At 40.4% G+C, this 16,374-nt stretch overlaps 1 protein-coding gene across 1 annotated transcript in view; it reads right to left on the bottom strand.

The window, feature by feature from the left end:
• Positions 1-16,374, bottom strand: part of LOC145409229 (uncharacterized) — a 259,152-nt gene that overhangs the window by 79,498 nt on the left and 163,280 nt on the right. The gene's annotated exons all lie outside the window — the stretch shown is intronic.

The following is a 16,374-nucleotide window of genomic DNA, read 5'->3' as shown; positions in this document are numbered from 1 at the left end:
CCGGTAACAAATGTTTGATATTCTCTTCCTCAGATCACATTCCCATAAAATTCCAACCCAGAAATGATAAAACACTTCGATGTTATTTCTTTGTATATGAGCGGAAGACAACGTTGTGCAAATTTTTTATAGTTTTTTTTTTTCTCAATCTGTTATTCCTTCAAGTTTCCAGTATAGTAAAAAAAAAGGTGATGAGAATGGGAGAAATAGAGGATGATAAATAGTGGATAGGGGGAAGGTGGGAATATAAGGGAAAGGAAGAAGATGGGGGATGTTGTGAGAGGGGGGATTCTGGTGGGAGAGCTGCGGAGGAAGAGGCAGAGGAGCGGGGGGAAGATAATGGGGGAGGGTCAGGGGTGAGGTTGAGAGAGAGAGAGAGAAAGAGAGAGCGACGAAGGAGAAGAAATGTGAGACAGAGGGGAGACACAGAGAGGTCGGAAGGAGATGCAAGGGAAGGGATACGACTGATACGGGAGGAGGAAAAAGAGGGATCGAGGAGAAGGAGAGGAAGGAGAGAAAAGGAAAGGAATAAATCACTGATGGAACGGAAAGGTAAGTAAGGAGATGTAGAGGTGGCCAGAAAAGAGAGAAAAAGATGATGGGCTTTGGAAGGAATAAGAAAAAGGGCATAATTAAAATTAATCAGGAAATAATGAAGTGGAGAGGGAAGAAGGGAATAAACGTAAATTAAATAAAGAAGAGATGAAGTAAGCAGGGGGGAAGACCAAATGCAGAGGATGGGGCAAACGACTGAAGGGAGTGGGAAATAGAGCGAGGTGGAGGTGAATTAACTGGATGAGCAAAAGGGGAGAAAGGAGTGCAGAAGGAAGAGGTGTTAAGGGAGGACGAGTATGAGGAGACAAGGGTGGATTAAAAAAAAAAAAAAAGAATGAGGGGGAAATGAAAGAAAGGAGATGAAGGATTAAGAAAGGAAGGAGGATGTGGAGAAGGAGAAAGTGCTTAGACTCGGGAAATATGATGAAAGAGGAGAAAATCATCTGAGAGAAGAATGATGAAGAGAAGCCGTCTTTACATAAGTAGCAATAGATTAAAAATTCTTGAATGTTCTGGCGGCCTCCTACTTTTGTGTGTTCTCTTTCATTGCTTCCCGGTAAAACGTCACCTAATCTCTTAAATGGGAAATAGTTGGGATGATGGTGATGAATGTTGATGGAGTTCGGTCAATCTTAGGACAGCATATTACCTTTCTCCAACATACACTTATAATTACACAAGCCCACATATCACATCCAGAAACTTAAGCCGACAGATTTTCATATCTACACACACACACAAACACACACACACACACACACACACACACACACACACACACACACACACACACACACACACACACACACACACACACACACACACACACACACACAATACGAGCAAAAATGTCCACACAGAGGCAAATACATCACGGCACACACAAAATCCAGTGCATATCAGGACACACACACACACACACACACACACACACACACACACACACACACACACACACTTCAACACATGACTGAACACAAGCCTTTCCAACATCAAAAGTGTCTGCACACAAAAACAGATTGGCATTACCGACCGACAGAACCAAGAAGATTAAATTAAATAACGAAAAAAAAGCACAATAGGCCAAATTCATCCGTCGGTCTGTCCGTGGTGTTCGTTTTAAAGAGATCAGCGTTCCGTAAATATTGAAAACAAAACTGGGAGCCACGAGAGCCGGGGAGTAATTTACCAGGTGTAAAAATTGGAAGTCTGGGATTTGAGCCGTAATTGAAGTTGGAGAGATTGGCGGCGTTGGAGTGGATAGCTAGAGAAGGTACTGGGAAAGGGAAAAATGGTGGAGAGGGTGGATGAGAGAGTAGGAAGGTGGAGTGGTGGATGGGGATTTTTAGAAGTGAGGGTGAAATGGGAGTTAAAGAGGAAAGGGGCCAGTGGATGGGGATACAGGGAGAGAGGATGGACGGGTTGTCGGGAGGGAGGGAGGGAGGGAACCAGTGGATGGGGGTACTGGAAGAGAAAATGGATGGGTTTTGGAGAGGGAGTGAAGGGGCCAGTGGATGGAGGTATTGGGAGAGAGAACGGGGAGTTGGAGGAGGAAAGGTACTGGAAACTGAGGAAGTACTGAGAAAGAAGGAAAGATGGTGGAGAGAGTGTTATGGATGAAAGGAGGATGATTGGAGACAAGAAGGTGGGTATTAGGAAAGAAGGGGCCGGTGGAGCAGGATGCATAATTGAAAGAAAGCTAGGGGTAACTAGAAAAGACGGGGGAGAGGAGAGCACAGGAAAGTTGGTTATGGATGAATACTGACTGAGGACCAGGGAACGGAGGAAGGGCGGAAGGATGGCAACGAAGTAAGGGAGGGGAAGGGTATAGGAAGATGGAGGGACAGGGTATTGGGGAAACGGGAGAAAGAAGGTACTGAGAGAATATGGGTTGGGAGGTATTAGGTGATTTCATTTAACGAAATGTAAATATCTCTTAGTTAACACTTTGTGAAGGTACTTTTCACCCTTTTCATTGCGAGAGGTTTTTCCTTGGCTGAGTATAATCATCTGAAGGTAGCAAGATTATCATGAAATAACATTATCTGAATTTTCCAGAAGAGGGAAAACAGTTTCCTTTGTCTTGATAATTCCGACAGCTACTGATGAAGGGCATTAACCTTTCCAGAAGAGTGGCTTCATTTTCCTCCCTGAGTGCTGAACAGAGCACTGGGTGAAAATTAGTGCATGCATCTTATCTCTTTTAGCGAGGGGGTTAATGGAGCGTGTATCTAACTCCTTCATCTTGAAAAGTATACATAATAACATAAAGTTGATATCTTTGTACTTTGAAACATAATTATATGTACAGTTGTGGAAAACCAAACCTATAACACTCCAACTATTTGGCTGGTGTTACTTATACCGTACAATAATTTTTCTGGTCATAAATGCACACTGTTTTATAGATTAACCACTCCAAAACACCAATTCGTAAAAAAATATAAATAATAAATCACACATTTTACCAAATCAGGATAGTCACGTACAGCCAACCAAACAGTGGGTGTGCAGCTGCCTCATTTGTCCGCAATTGTATGCATGGTACAGGCTATCTGTGCAATTTTTGTATTAGCAGAACAGCTGGATAGGCAGCCTGTGACCAGATATCGGTCCATAATCTCGCTGGGAGAGTGAATTCTTTCAGTGTGTTACTATCAGTGATATATATACTTTTTCGTATGCCACCTAAATCTCCTCTTTGGTTTACGACATTAATTGAATATCACAATTACAAATGCGAAAGTCAAGGTGATATTGCCGTATGACATTATCAAAAAAAAAAAATGAAAGGAACTATAAAGCCATATATGCCAACAACACTTCTGCTCTGTTAACAGCACCATTGTTTTCTAGCGAGCTTCGTAACTTCATCAGTCTCATCTGCTCCCATTTAAACACAGCCTCACCCTTCCCTCAACCTGTTTTTGTTTTTTCTTTCTTGTACCTCCCGTCACCTCATCTCCTCACTCTCTCTTATCTTCTCCTATGCCCTAAATCCACATTTCACCCATTCTTCCCTTTTCTCTTTCTCCTACATCCACCTCCCCCTCTCATCCTCTTCCCCACTCTCCTACTTCCCCTCTCTCCGACCCCATTTCCCTTTTCTTTTTTCATATCTCCTCCCCCTCCCTTCCCTCTTCTGTCTTCTCCCCTCTTCTACCTCCCTTCCCTCCCACCCTCTTACATCTTCCCTTCTCTTTTCCACTCCCTCTTCCTCACCATCTTTCATTTGTCTCTTCCATCCTCTCTCCCTCACCGTCCTTCTTCTCTCTTCTGCCTCCTCTTTCCTCCACTCTCTTCACCCTTCTCTTCTCTTCTATATTCTCTTTTTCTCACACTTTTCCTTCTTCATCTCTCTCTTGCCTTCTGTTTTCTCCACCCTCTTCCCTCCTTTCTCTTCTGCCCCCCCTTTCTCTTCTGTCCCCCCCTCTTCTCCCCACTCTCTTTCCTGTTTTCTCTCTCCTTCTTGCCCTCTTCCCTACACTTTTCTCTCTTCACTTTCCGTTCTCATCCTTCGCTCTTATCACCCATCCCCTCACTCTCTTTAATCTTCTCCTATTTCCTATCTTCCCTTTCCTCAAATTTCTTCCCTATTCTCCTTTATCATTCCACACCTCCCTTCTACTTGACTCTGTTCTTCTTTCTTCTACATTCCCTCTTCACCAAGAGATGGAAGGCTATAGAAGATAGGAAAAGTTAAGTGTATGGAAGAGGAGTAATGAATAATGGCAAATATACCAAGGGACAAAAGGTGATAAGAAAGGAGAGGACCTAAGTGTCTGAAAGAAGGATGATGAAAAAAAAAAATCACTTAATAAAAAGAGTAGAATGATACAAAAAAATAACGGGATGGACGAAACAAAGAGAAAGAGCAATAAAGACGACATGAAGAAATAACACAATGTAAAATTGGTCACAAAAACCAAAAAGGTAAGCGTATGGCAGAGGAAAAAGTAGGGACAGATGAAGTAGCAAGAAATATCGGGAGGGCAAAGAGAATGACAGCGTACAAGGAGGACAGAAAAGGAGAGAGAGAGAGAGAGAGAGAGAGAGAGAGAGAGAGAGAGAAAGGATAATGGATGCAAGGATGGATGGAAGGGAGATGTAGACGGAAGAGAAACAGAAAAGAACGCGGCCATCACAGTCTCTCCAGGAATAACAATTTTCTCATTACAGTAAAGCAAAGCACCTTGTTAGCGTGATGAAAAAAGCGTTGAATGGCCGCGAAAATGAAGATTGGGAAATAATTATAATTGTGATGGAAGGAGAGGGTAAAAAAGCAATAAGTGATCAAAGACGAGATGAGGGAAGTAAATTGTTTCATCTCGTATGGCCAAATTATTAAGACTGAGTGACTGGAGGTCTTCTACTTCTTTATCATCATCATCATCATCATCATCGTCGTCTCTCCCTCGTCCTTCTCCTCCTCATCCCCCTTCTTAGCATTATTCTTAGCCGTAGTTGAACGCCCTGGTACATGAAATACGCTATCTTTCTTTTCCCATATGTTCTCCTCTCATACCCCCAGTCCTGCAAAATTTCTCTTCGCAACATCTCTCCAATTAAAGACCCACCTCCCTTTACCCCTTATTCCTCTTACTGGTTCCGTCCGTGCCATCTTAACTGGTACTTCTTCGTTCATTCTTACTACGTGTCTGCAACAACATTTTATCGCCAAACGATTATTTCAGCTTTGAAGAGATGATTGGTAGTAAAGCGATTAGAAGAGAACTCCATTTATCCTTATGTACAGTAACATGTTTCACATAAATGAATAAAATATTCTCGAGGTGGTAAAAAGAAAATGAAATTTATACCAGGGCATTTAAAGACCTGATATTACCGCCTGTAATTAAATAATTCTACTTCAGACAATAATGGCTTGGGTAAAAAAAAGAAAAAAAAAAGAAAAAGAAAATATTTAAATAAGAAGGAGAGTTAAAAGTGTTACACCTGAGCCTCGCGGTTGGTCTATGGACTGCACATCTGACTTTGCCCAGCGACCTTGACTTTTGACAAATTGCTTTCAAAATCGAATCTCTTCTTTCTTCCTTTACCGATAAACATTCCACCAACTTTGGTTCAAATCGGATCAAAATTTTTAAAATGACCTCGCCCTGTGACTTTGATTTTTTGACATATTGTTCTCAACGTCGTATTTTGTTATTCCTGGGCTGATCCTCAGTCCTTCCACAAAGTATGATATAAATAAAAAATACTAGCCCCCCCTCCCCAGGGGGGAATCACACCAGCCTGTAGCCGATGCATATCTATGACCTTGACCTTGATCTACTTTCACTAATTTCAAACTCGTGATAGTTTTTTTTTTTTTTCCTACTACACACCTGTAAAATTTTATGATGATATCTTGAGAAGCTGCGAAGTTGTAGAGTTAACAGACACACAGACAGACACATAGACTGATAGACAAATTGAAAACAATACCAGTTTCCCTTTCACGGCTGGTTAAAAGAAAAAATAGGGGGGGGGGGGGTGTTTGGGATAGAATGTCAAACATTTGGCCTTACCCTACACTCCTGATCATTGACCTGTTCAAATAACAAGAGGTCAGCCCTTTGGTTGACCATAACCCATTCACCAAGTTTGATCCAGATCAGATCGACACTAATTTACCTAACTTTGATCACATTCAGACACACATGGATCCTTCTTTGAAATTTCATTCTGACCTTGGTCATTGACCACTTGTCGTTGAAACCAATTCCTGTTTTCTTCCCTTACCTTCAAGTTTTCATCATTAATTAATCAAAATGGGATCAAAACTCTTTAAGCTGACCTTTCCGTGTGACGACGTATGACCTTTCCTTGTGATATTGACCTTTTACTATACAGTATATTCAAAATACTGAACTCCATTATCCCTCAGTCATCCTGGACCCTTCCAGGGAACTGGTCCATAATAGATAAAAACTGTTGAAACGGACCTGATTATGTGACCTTGACTTTGTATTTACTGTTTTAACAATAGATCATTCCCTCGACTAAATCCTCAGTCCTTCCATCAAGATTGGTCTGCATCAGATCAAAATTGCTTTAAATATTTTATTCACACACAGACACACGGGTCAGACTTTGATTTCGCTCTGTGATCTAGACCGTTGAGTAGGCGTTCTTAGGAGAAAAAAAAAATCTTCTTTCTTAGATTACCACCGGTCTTCATGCAGGATAAAATAATGTAAGAAAAAATGGCTTAAGTTCATACTGCTACGTCAAAATTTGATATAACCCTGTGACCTTAACCTTTGGCCAACTGTCCTAAAAAAAGAAAGAAAGAAAAAAAAAACATTGGTTTCTTGCGTAATTCTCAACCCCTTCTCTATGTTTAGTAAAATTAGATTTAAACTTTGGGTTTACTTGTTAAACACACACACACACACACGCCAACCAAAACAATACCCAGCTCTAGTTATAAGGAACGTGTGTGTACTTAACCCCTTGGCTACGGCGATCTCTGTTTGCTCTTATTCCTGCCAGCATCAAAGATTTCATTAAAACTTCTGGAAGACCTTGGGTAATGAAGCGATGAGTGAAAGGAACATGTAACTCTTGCAGTTATAGTGGTATTATTAAAAAGGTGAAAAAAATAATCTGGTGGTAGCAAGAACATTATACAGACATCACTTGGTTTACGAGGCTAAAGGAGAGGAAATATTAATCACAATGGTATTAAAAATATAGCATAAAGATCATCATCACTGTCATCATTAAAATTTTTACTCTCACCTAAACAATGGAGTGAGGATCCCCACTTAAAGAAACGAAGGAAATTATAATAAACAAACAAAATAATTAACTGTGTAAAAGGTGGAGAAGCAGTATTGTCTCGTATCACAATGATAATTACCTTTTGCTAGGGGCGACTCGTACAAAAGGGCTTCGTGGTGTTTCTGTTCCTACTTCACAACGTCCCTTTTCCCCACGAAACACAACTCTCCCATACATAATCTCACGCATTGTTTTTCCACCTCGTTTTAGGTCTTCCTCTCCGTTTCTTCCCGTTTAAGATACACGCCAACACACACACACACACACCCCACCCCACTCCCACAGACACACACTTTCACACACACACACACATGGAGAGAGAGAGAGAGAGAGAGAGAGAGAGAGAGAGAGAGAGAGAGAGAGAGAGAGAGAGAGAGAGACGCACAAACAGACACAACAAAAAATACAACATGAAGAAGGAGTGACTGTCTACAACTTAAGCAGCAAATAACTCTGCCCGTCTGAGCTAACTCCGCCTTAACGCCTACACGAGAATCAAGCACACTAATCTATATGCCTCACCTACCCTCACAGGGCCTAGTGATATGCTAAACGGGTAGACAGACACAGGCACCAATTAATCTTACGCTCGCTGGATTCCCGTAAAATTAGACTAATCAATATCATACTGGTAACTCCTCGATGCAGAAGCAACAGGATATGGTCGTTCCTGTACTAAAATGTTGCACAACTGTTCGGTGGTATTGATCATCATTCATTCACTAGAGGTAATGCTGCCTACTTCTTTCTTAGGTTACTAGACACTGAGAGACATACCTAATGGTTCCTTTTACCGAGGACACCATTTAGTATGCTGAGTGGTAACCATATAACCAAATAACGTGGTGATGTGGAGCCAACTATGGTGCCCTTGTTAACTGGGTGGAGAGCTTCAAATGCTCTGTTCATCCAGGAACCAAACCTCTCCACACTTCTCCGCGCCATGCTGTGGAGGAGAGCAGTCTAATGCAAGGGAATATCGGTCCACTGCATGAAACCTTGCCTGCTGTTCATGGGATTGTTCGACCAGAGAGTCCTGGGATTTCCTGTGGTTACTACTACCGTGTTGCACATCTGTTTCTCATTAAAATAGGCACACATGGACTGAGTGTTCTAATAGCGAGAGTAAGAGTTCTGCCATACTGAGGTCGGAATCGGACATAGGGTTGTACTCATATTCCAAGCAGCTTTGACTATATCGTAACACCTCCTTCTTGGCGATTTATTCTGCACTTTACATCTCACTGTGCTCTTGTATGTCAATGATGCAAGCTATGTCGAGATTACAACGATCTAAATCACATACAAGAGAATGCTGATTTGTTAAACGCAGTACAAATCGCTGTGGTAGGGTTGCTACAGAGCCTCCGATTCCACTTAGAATACAGCCCACATCCTGATGAAATTTCTCTGTCGTATAGGTCGGGTTAAATTTTGAAATAAGAACGCTTGTTTCTTAATGCCATGTTCTGGGCATTGCGTTTCACAGCGTCAGGCGTGATGCAGGTGACAGTGTGACACCTTATGCATAGAGAGTGGCCTAGCGAAGTCAGGTATATATACACGACCGAACAATGCTTTTCTTTTTCTTAATATGTGTCCTACTCTGGATATATCTTTAAAAATCCGTTCTCTAAGGTCTAGTTTCCTCCTGCGTAATTACCTCCACATGTAACTACTTCGGCTCTAACACCCACCATCTGCGTCAGAATTTTGTCTGATTCCTATATTAATGTGACAAGAACCTAAGTCCTATTTCAGCTGTACCGAGAAGGTGTAAAGTAAACGATACATTGAACCCACCTCGTTCTGCTTCTATTGTCTCATGCGTAAGCTCAGTTGGTTGGATACATAATGATAACGAGGCAATGACCATTGAGCGAGAAAGGCATCTAAGCAAGAGCAGATGAAAGCCCGGCAAAAATTCTTTATTACATACACTTTTCTCCCCACCCTACCTGCAAGTGGAAAAAGACAGAGAGGGGATGCTGCTGCTGCTGATGATGATGATTATGATGATATCTTTCTGCCAGTGTGTGGAATAATGAATTACGTCAGGTCGATTATGTCGCATATATGCAAGAAGTTGCAAATTCTTCATTATCTTTCCATATATAGCTTTGCCATATCTCTACCTTGATTGAATCACCATTCGCACTTTAATCAAATAATGGACAATATTCTGGTCGTGAAGAGAATAAGCATTAGTTAAAAACTATCAATATTCACAAGGGTATTCATGATCGTCTAAAATGAATATATATAACCCTGAAAGCGGTGATTGTTCCTCCTCACAAAAGCTGGTAACCTCTACTGATTTTTGTTACCACATTTCACTGGGCATGTGTATTTGAATCGTTTGATCTTTAACCCAGCAGAAGCCTTTTAAACTTTTCATACCAAAAATTAAACTGGTGTCTGAGGGTATTTGCAACAGGAACAATTGAACCAAGTTTAAAGTATCTGAAGTAGTGAAGGGGATAACCAATGCTATAAATAACCTCTCCATTTTGAAAACTTTCTATTATGCAAAATATATCTCATAAGTTAGAGTAAATATATATTTTAAAAAATGGGTTCTCTAACAATGGAGAAAGATGCAAGTCCTTCTCTATCTTTCCTTCCATCTATATATCTGCCATTTCCCTGCCTTGTCCGAATCGCACTTCTCATCTTGTTCTGGGAAAAAAAAAAAAAAAAGTCGCGGAAAAGTGTGCTAGCTCTGGAAGGGCTCGGGAGATTGAGAGGTGAGGCAGAGGGGTTAAAGGTGACAGGGAGAGACACGGTTAAAAATCCGGTGTAGGAATAAACCCTGAAAAACGTACAAATTGGAACCTGGCAAGCTGATGTGGGTGGGAAGAGGCTTGTTCTTCCTTCTGACTCGTTGCAGTGGGTATTATGAAGCTCGAATGTGAGGATGGTTATGTCTATGAAGCGATGTCTGAGTTCTGGAGGTTTGAATGATGAGGGGCCTGTACCATTGTTAGTGCTGCTGTTTAATTTTCCCTCTGTCATGTGCTCTATTTTCTAGTTCTCTGACTTTTACCTTACCCGATATTCAGGTGGGAAAAAGGTTCAGAATGATTATCATAATGATGATGAATGAACGAAAACTCTCGGAATGAAGGAGTCAGATGTAGCCTTCATAAAATTATTATATTAAATAAACTGGAAAGGAAAAAATAAAATCTAAAGCACATCGCACTCATTTCTATAGAGCAACTCTGATCATTATTATAAGTCTCATCGTTAAGGACGGTATTCTTCTTCTCCTCAACTAGTACGATCATAAACATTAAAAAAAAAAAAAAGAAACTGTGAACTGATTCACAAACACACACACACACACACACACACATATATCTATCTATCTATCTATCTATCTATCTATCTATCTATATATATATATATATATATATATATATATATATATATATATATATATATATATATATATATATATATATATATATCCAATACTACATTGTCCCATGAGAAGCGTAGGAGCCCGGGGCTAGGCAATTGGTCCCGACATTTAAGATGAGAGTGACTAGCCTGACTCATCCCTGAGTGACATTACATGAGCAATCAACCCCAACCATCCCTTGGATATAAACCTTCGCAGGCTCAATCTGACTGGAGCGCAATAATTACCCACTAAACCACCAGGCGCCAAAATTTGGTTATATGGTTACCACCCAGCGAAGTAAATGGTGTCCTGGTGTACAGGAAACCATTTGGCTTGTCACTCAGTGTACAGTAGTGTCACCCACAGGCAGAAGGAAGAGAAAAGACTGAAGGAGAGAAAGACAGAAGAGGATGGAAGGTAAGAAGGATGGAGGAGAGGAAAGGGCTGACACCCGACAGCAGCACCACATCGAGTGGATATATATATATATATATATATATATATATATATATATATATATATATATATATATATATATATATATATATATATATATATATATATCATCATCATCATCATTGCCAGACGCCATGTATCCCAGACGGGGTGGCCAATGGCTTAGAGTTAATTGTTTTACAGGGAGGGGCACTAATCCTCCACCAACCCCACTTGACACGTAGGGATGCCAACAGCATCTGGTGTTCCCAGGCGGTCACCCATCCAAGTACTAACCAGACCCAACTTTGCTTATATATATATATATATATATATATATATATATATATATATATATATATATATATATATATATATATATATATATATATATATACACGGAGGGGGAGAGAGAGAGAGAAAAAAAAAAGAGAGGTATGTGTGTGTGTATGTGTGTTAAAGAGTGAGAGAATGCCACTTTCCTGATCCTCATTTGAGATCCCTAAATTTCCTCAATCTTCCCCATGGTTTTCTCCGTATTATTGTATTGTTTAGTGTCTGTTCCATATCACTTCTCCTGAGCAAGGATGAAGCCCTGAAAGACTCAAAATAACGATGATGGCGACATAGAACGGTGGGAGGTAGTGATATATCAGCTCTCTCCCTCAGGTGCTCTCGGTTGTAAGTGGGTTTGTGTCTGAGAGAGGATGTGAGAGGTAGGGAATTTTTCCTGTGTCTTTTCATCTTTTCATGTGTAGCTTCCCCCTTCCTACTCAGTTATTTATCTCAAGCTTTCCATTGCATTTAATATTTTATCTCCTAGTGCTTCTCATTGATTCTGCGACTTTTCTCATACATTTCCCTTTTTTTCTTTTCTTTTTATTTACCTTCCTGGCTTTTATGTAATTATCACGAAGATTTTCCCCATACTTTTCAAGCTCTCCCATAGTTTCCTTCTTTCCATGATTTCGAAATTTCTCCCTGTTTTCATAATTTATTTCTAGCACTTTTTGCTTTCATTCTCCGCATTTTTATTTTTAGTTTTTCTGTGCTCTCTTGTCGCCTGCCATGGACCTGCCTGAAGCCCTGAAGGTGTCAAGAGATAGATGATGCGGACACTGATGGCAGACAATGATACATCAGCTCTGTTCCTCAGCCAGTCTCGATTGTGTGTGTGTGTGTGTGTGTGTGTGTGTGTGTGTGTGTGTGTGTGTGAGAGAGAGAGAGAGAGAGAGAGAGAGAGAGAGATTTTGAACTACTTTTCATGTAATCTTCATTTTTTCTTAATTTCTTTATTATTTAGAGACATTTTACTTACTCTACCTAGTCTCCTCATATACCTCTCTTGAAATTTATGTTTTTCCAAAGATTCCCATTCCTTTTATTTCTTTCCACGATCTCCTTACTTTATAATTTGTCTAAGCTTTCCACTATTTCTATAAGTTTTCGTTTTAGTTTTCCCTTCATTTTCCTGGCAGTTTTGGAAGACCTGAAAGTGTCAAGAAAACGATGATAACGTGAGTGATGGGAGCCAGTGCTTTATCAACTCTCCCTCCCTAAGGTGGTCTCGATTGTGTGTGTGTGTGTGTGTGTGTGTGTGTGTGTGTGTGTGTGTGTGTGTGTGTGTTTAAAGGAAAGAGAGGAAGTTTTGTTTATCTCTGTTTTTAATTTTTTTTCCAATCATTTTTTCCACAGTTTCCCTTGTTCATATTTTGTTCAACTGTCTCTGTCCCAAGACGTACGGTAATGTACTTAGGAGCAACGGAGGCTTTTCTAGATATTGTTGTTGTTGCTGTTATTTTTGTTGTTGGTGGTAGTGGTGGCGTTCGAAAATACTTTGAAATATACCTTCATTGCACCCAAATCTTTAATCATCCTCCACGAATTTTCAAAGCGTATGCTCTCACGTTACGCCTCCCCCTCAACCCCCATTACATCCCTACCTCCCTGCGACCCACTACCGTCCCCGCTCCATCACCACCACTCAGGCCCCCCACCCTCCTATCACCGTCACTCCATCACCACCACTCCCGCCACCATCACATTTCCAACTCAACACACCAGTTTATTTCACCCCCGAGACACTCATTTTTAAAGGATATACTGAAATAAACTGTGGGTGCACTATAAACACTAACACTACAACACCCATTCTTTAAGAAGATAGTTATACATGCCAGAGTGAGAGAGAGAGAGAGAGAGAGAGAGAGAGAGAGAGAGAGAGAGAGAGAGAGAGAGAGAGGGAGAGAGAGAATGTATATGCACGTACTACTATTATGTTGACATGATACATGATCGTCCTAATAATTTTGGAAGTATTGGATTCTTTTTGTGCTGTGATGTAGGCGTTATATATGTGAGTGCACTTTGAAGCTCATTTCAACATAGGCAATCTTGCGTATATGTATGTGTGTGTGTGTGTGTGTGTGTGTGTGTGTGTGTGTGTGTGTGTGTGTAATTACAGAGGATGTGTTGTATACGCACTGCATGTGCGGCTGCCTGTATGTGGATTGTGTGTGTGCCTGTGTGTTTCCACGTGCCTGTGCTTGTCTGTCTTTGGGTATGTGTGTGTGTGTGTGTGTGTGTGTGTGTGTGTACCCATGGACGTATCAATATGCGTAGGTGTGCTTGATTGTCCTGCCAAATGTATATCTTGTTTCATATTGCGCTGCTCGGATGTCGCTTTGTTCCCTTCCCTTTACGTTCGTGTCCCGTTTTTGTTTTAATTTCATAATTTTTTTGTGCAGTAGCCCTAAATTACATCCACACCCCTTCCACATTAATTTACCTACATAATTATAGCCATGATGAAAAAATATATATCATACATTTAATATGCCCTCAGTTATATAACGCACTTTGATAAAATTCATCTTAACTGCATATACATTAATGCATCTACCGCATTACATCAGCACTAAAATATCTGTACTAGAGAACCGATATGAATGGTTCCACATGAAGACAGCGCTGACAGTGCATCAAAAATAATCCAATAATATCATTATATATACATCAAGCACAGTAAGCCAATCCACATCAGATCAATAAGCAAACTACATATTATTCGCTCACACGTCACTCCACATCAAGCAGCCCACACCATTCAACACCTCATGAAAATATACACAAATTCTTTCCAGCAAAACCGACTATACATCACACCAGGCCAACTAGCTGAACATAACAAATAAGGCTCACATCAACATCAGTCCAAGTAAGATCAGTGTTGTTGTCGTTGCTGTTGTTATTGTGAACTTTCTTTAACACACAACACATAATCACACCTCACCCTACCCACTTGTGTCTCAAATAAACAAACACCTCCACTTCCTCACTGCCCCTCACATCTACCCACCAGCACCACCCACGGCACACGCACATTGAGACACTGGTATCTCATCCCAGCAGCGGTGTGCAATATCATCAGCGAGTGGCAGTGTGAGAGAGGGGGAGAGAGAGAGAGAGGACCTGCAATAACCACATTCTCACTTTGGTCTTCGTTTGCTTTTTGATCTGTGACATTTTGAGTAAGCTTGTGATGTGGACAGATGTTTTATTGTGAGGATTGGTGTATGGTTTTATGTGGCAGTTTAGGGATGTTGAAGGCGAAATGTATTAACAATATCCTCACGTTGTCTTTCGTTTGCTGTCTGATGTGGGTCTTTAGCGAGAACTGTCGATGTGGATAAATCGTCCGCTGAGGGGATTAATGCGTAAAGTGATGTGTGGATTTAGAGATGTTGATGATAGGAGAGTGAAATATCCTGCAGTAACCATATTTCCAGTCTATCCATCATTTAGTATTTAAGAAAGTTTATTTCCCGTGTCTGTTGAAGCAGATAAATGTTTTTCTAGGTGGACTAATGTGTAGGTTGATGTCTTTATGTGGTGTATGAATAGGATTACAATATGGATTTAACTGAAATGTTATTTAGAAGTGGATTAATGGATATCGGACTGACGTGGTGAGGATTGGCTTGTGAACTGATGTGTGTGTGTGTGTGTGTGTGTGTGTGTGTGTGTGTGTGTGTGTGTGTGTGTTCCGCCCTATTTCTGAAACTTGCTGCTGCTGCTGATGATGATAATGATGATGATCAAGCCTGCAGTCCTATTTACAGGTGCGTGAAGTGTATACCACAAAGCCTTTAAAACGAGAGTGCTTGCACGCGTGTGTTTGTGAACATGAGAATGAGTGTCTGTAGCTGCCTCTGTGTGTTCTCCGGTATCGACAAATAGAAAGCATTATCAGGATCTTTGTACACACTCAAACCCGAATTAAATAACGTATGCTGGTTGCACAGATAACATGTATTTTATTTTTGAAACGTAAAACATAAAAGATCAATAATGGAAACAAAATATTTCCAACTGATTACAATATCATGATGTGTGGATGTCTGTATACACAACACTATTTAAAGCCTAAACATTCTATCACATTAATCCTTTCAGTACGTTTATGTCCTTTTATTATTCTTTCTATGATCAAATAATGTTATTCAGCATATGAAATAATTAATATATTAAAGAGTGTCTACTAGCAAGTAATCACGGCTTTTACTTTTATTTCACTGCCACATTATTTCAGTCATATTCGGGTGAGTCCTCACGTTATAGTAATAGTTACACAGTCTGCCACGGCTCACTCTCTCTGTTGAGTAAAATCATCCTACATTAACTGGGATCTAATTCTAGAGTTACTCCGACGAAGTGAGTGTTAATATATCTGGGAAGCAGGCAGTAAACAGACTTCAAATAGAGCCGAGAATGTATTTATCTTACCAGTATAAAATCTTGAAAAGTTGGTGTAATTCTTCCGATATAAGATTTTTTCCGTTCCATTAATAAAATATTGCCGTGTAACTAAAAGAATATTGCCAAGTCATTCAGAAGCTACTTCAAGCAAACTGACGACGAGTAAACAAACAGCAATTAATTCCTAGTCCAATTACGGTCGATAATCCTTTTACACGTTTGGGGTCACGAACATATTCGTATTTACGCGAGGTCACAACGCTTTCAACCCAGTGTAATATCACTAGTTAGTTTGGGAAGATGTCAATAAGGTTCCGACACAGTTTCGAGAGCGTGTAAAGGAACCTTCGATCGCAGCTATATATGGCTTCTTTTCCGTGTAAAAGGGTTGCCTTTTTTTCTTTTTTTTTCAGTTGCAAGGTGCTGGT

Source organism: Coenobita brevimanus, chromosome 80 (assembly GCF_032717465.1).
Source record: "Coenobita brevimanus isolate Jiangsu-jjx chromosome 80, ASM3271746v2, whole genome shotgun sequence".
Classification (NCBI taxonomy): Eukaryota; Metazoa; Arthropoda; class Malacostraca; order Decapoda; family Coenobitidae; genus Coenobita; species Coenobita brevimanus.
The sequence above is the reverse complement of the archived record's forward strand: the minus strand, read 5'-3'. Positions and strand labels throughout refer to the sequence as shown.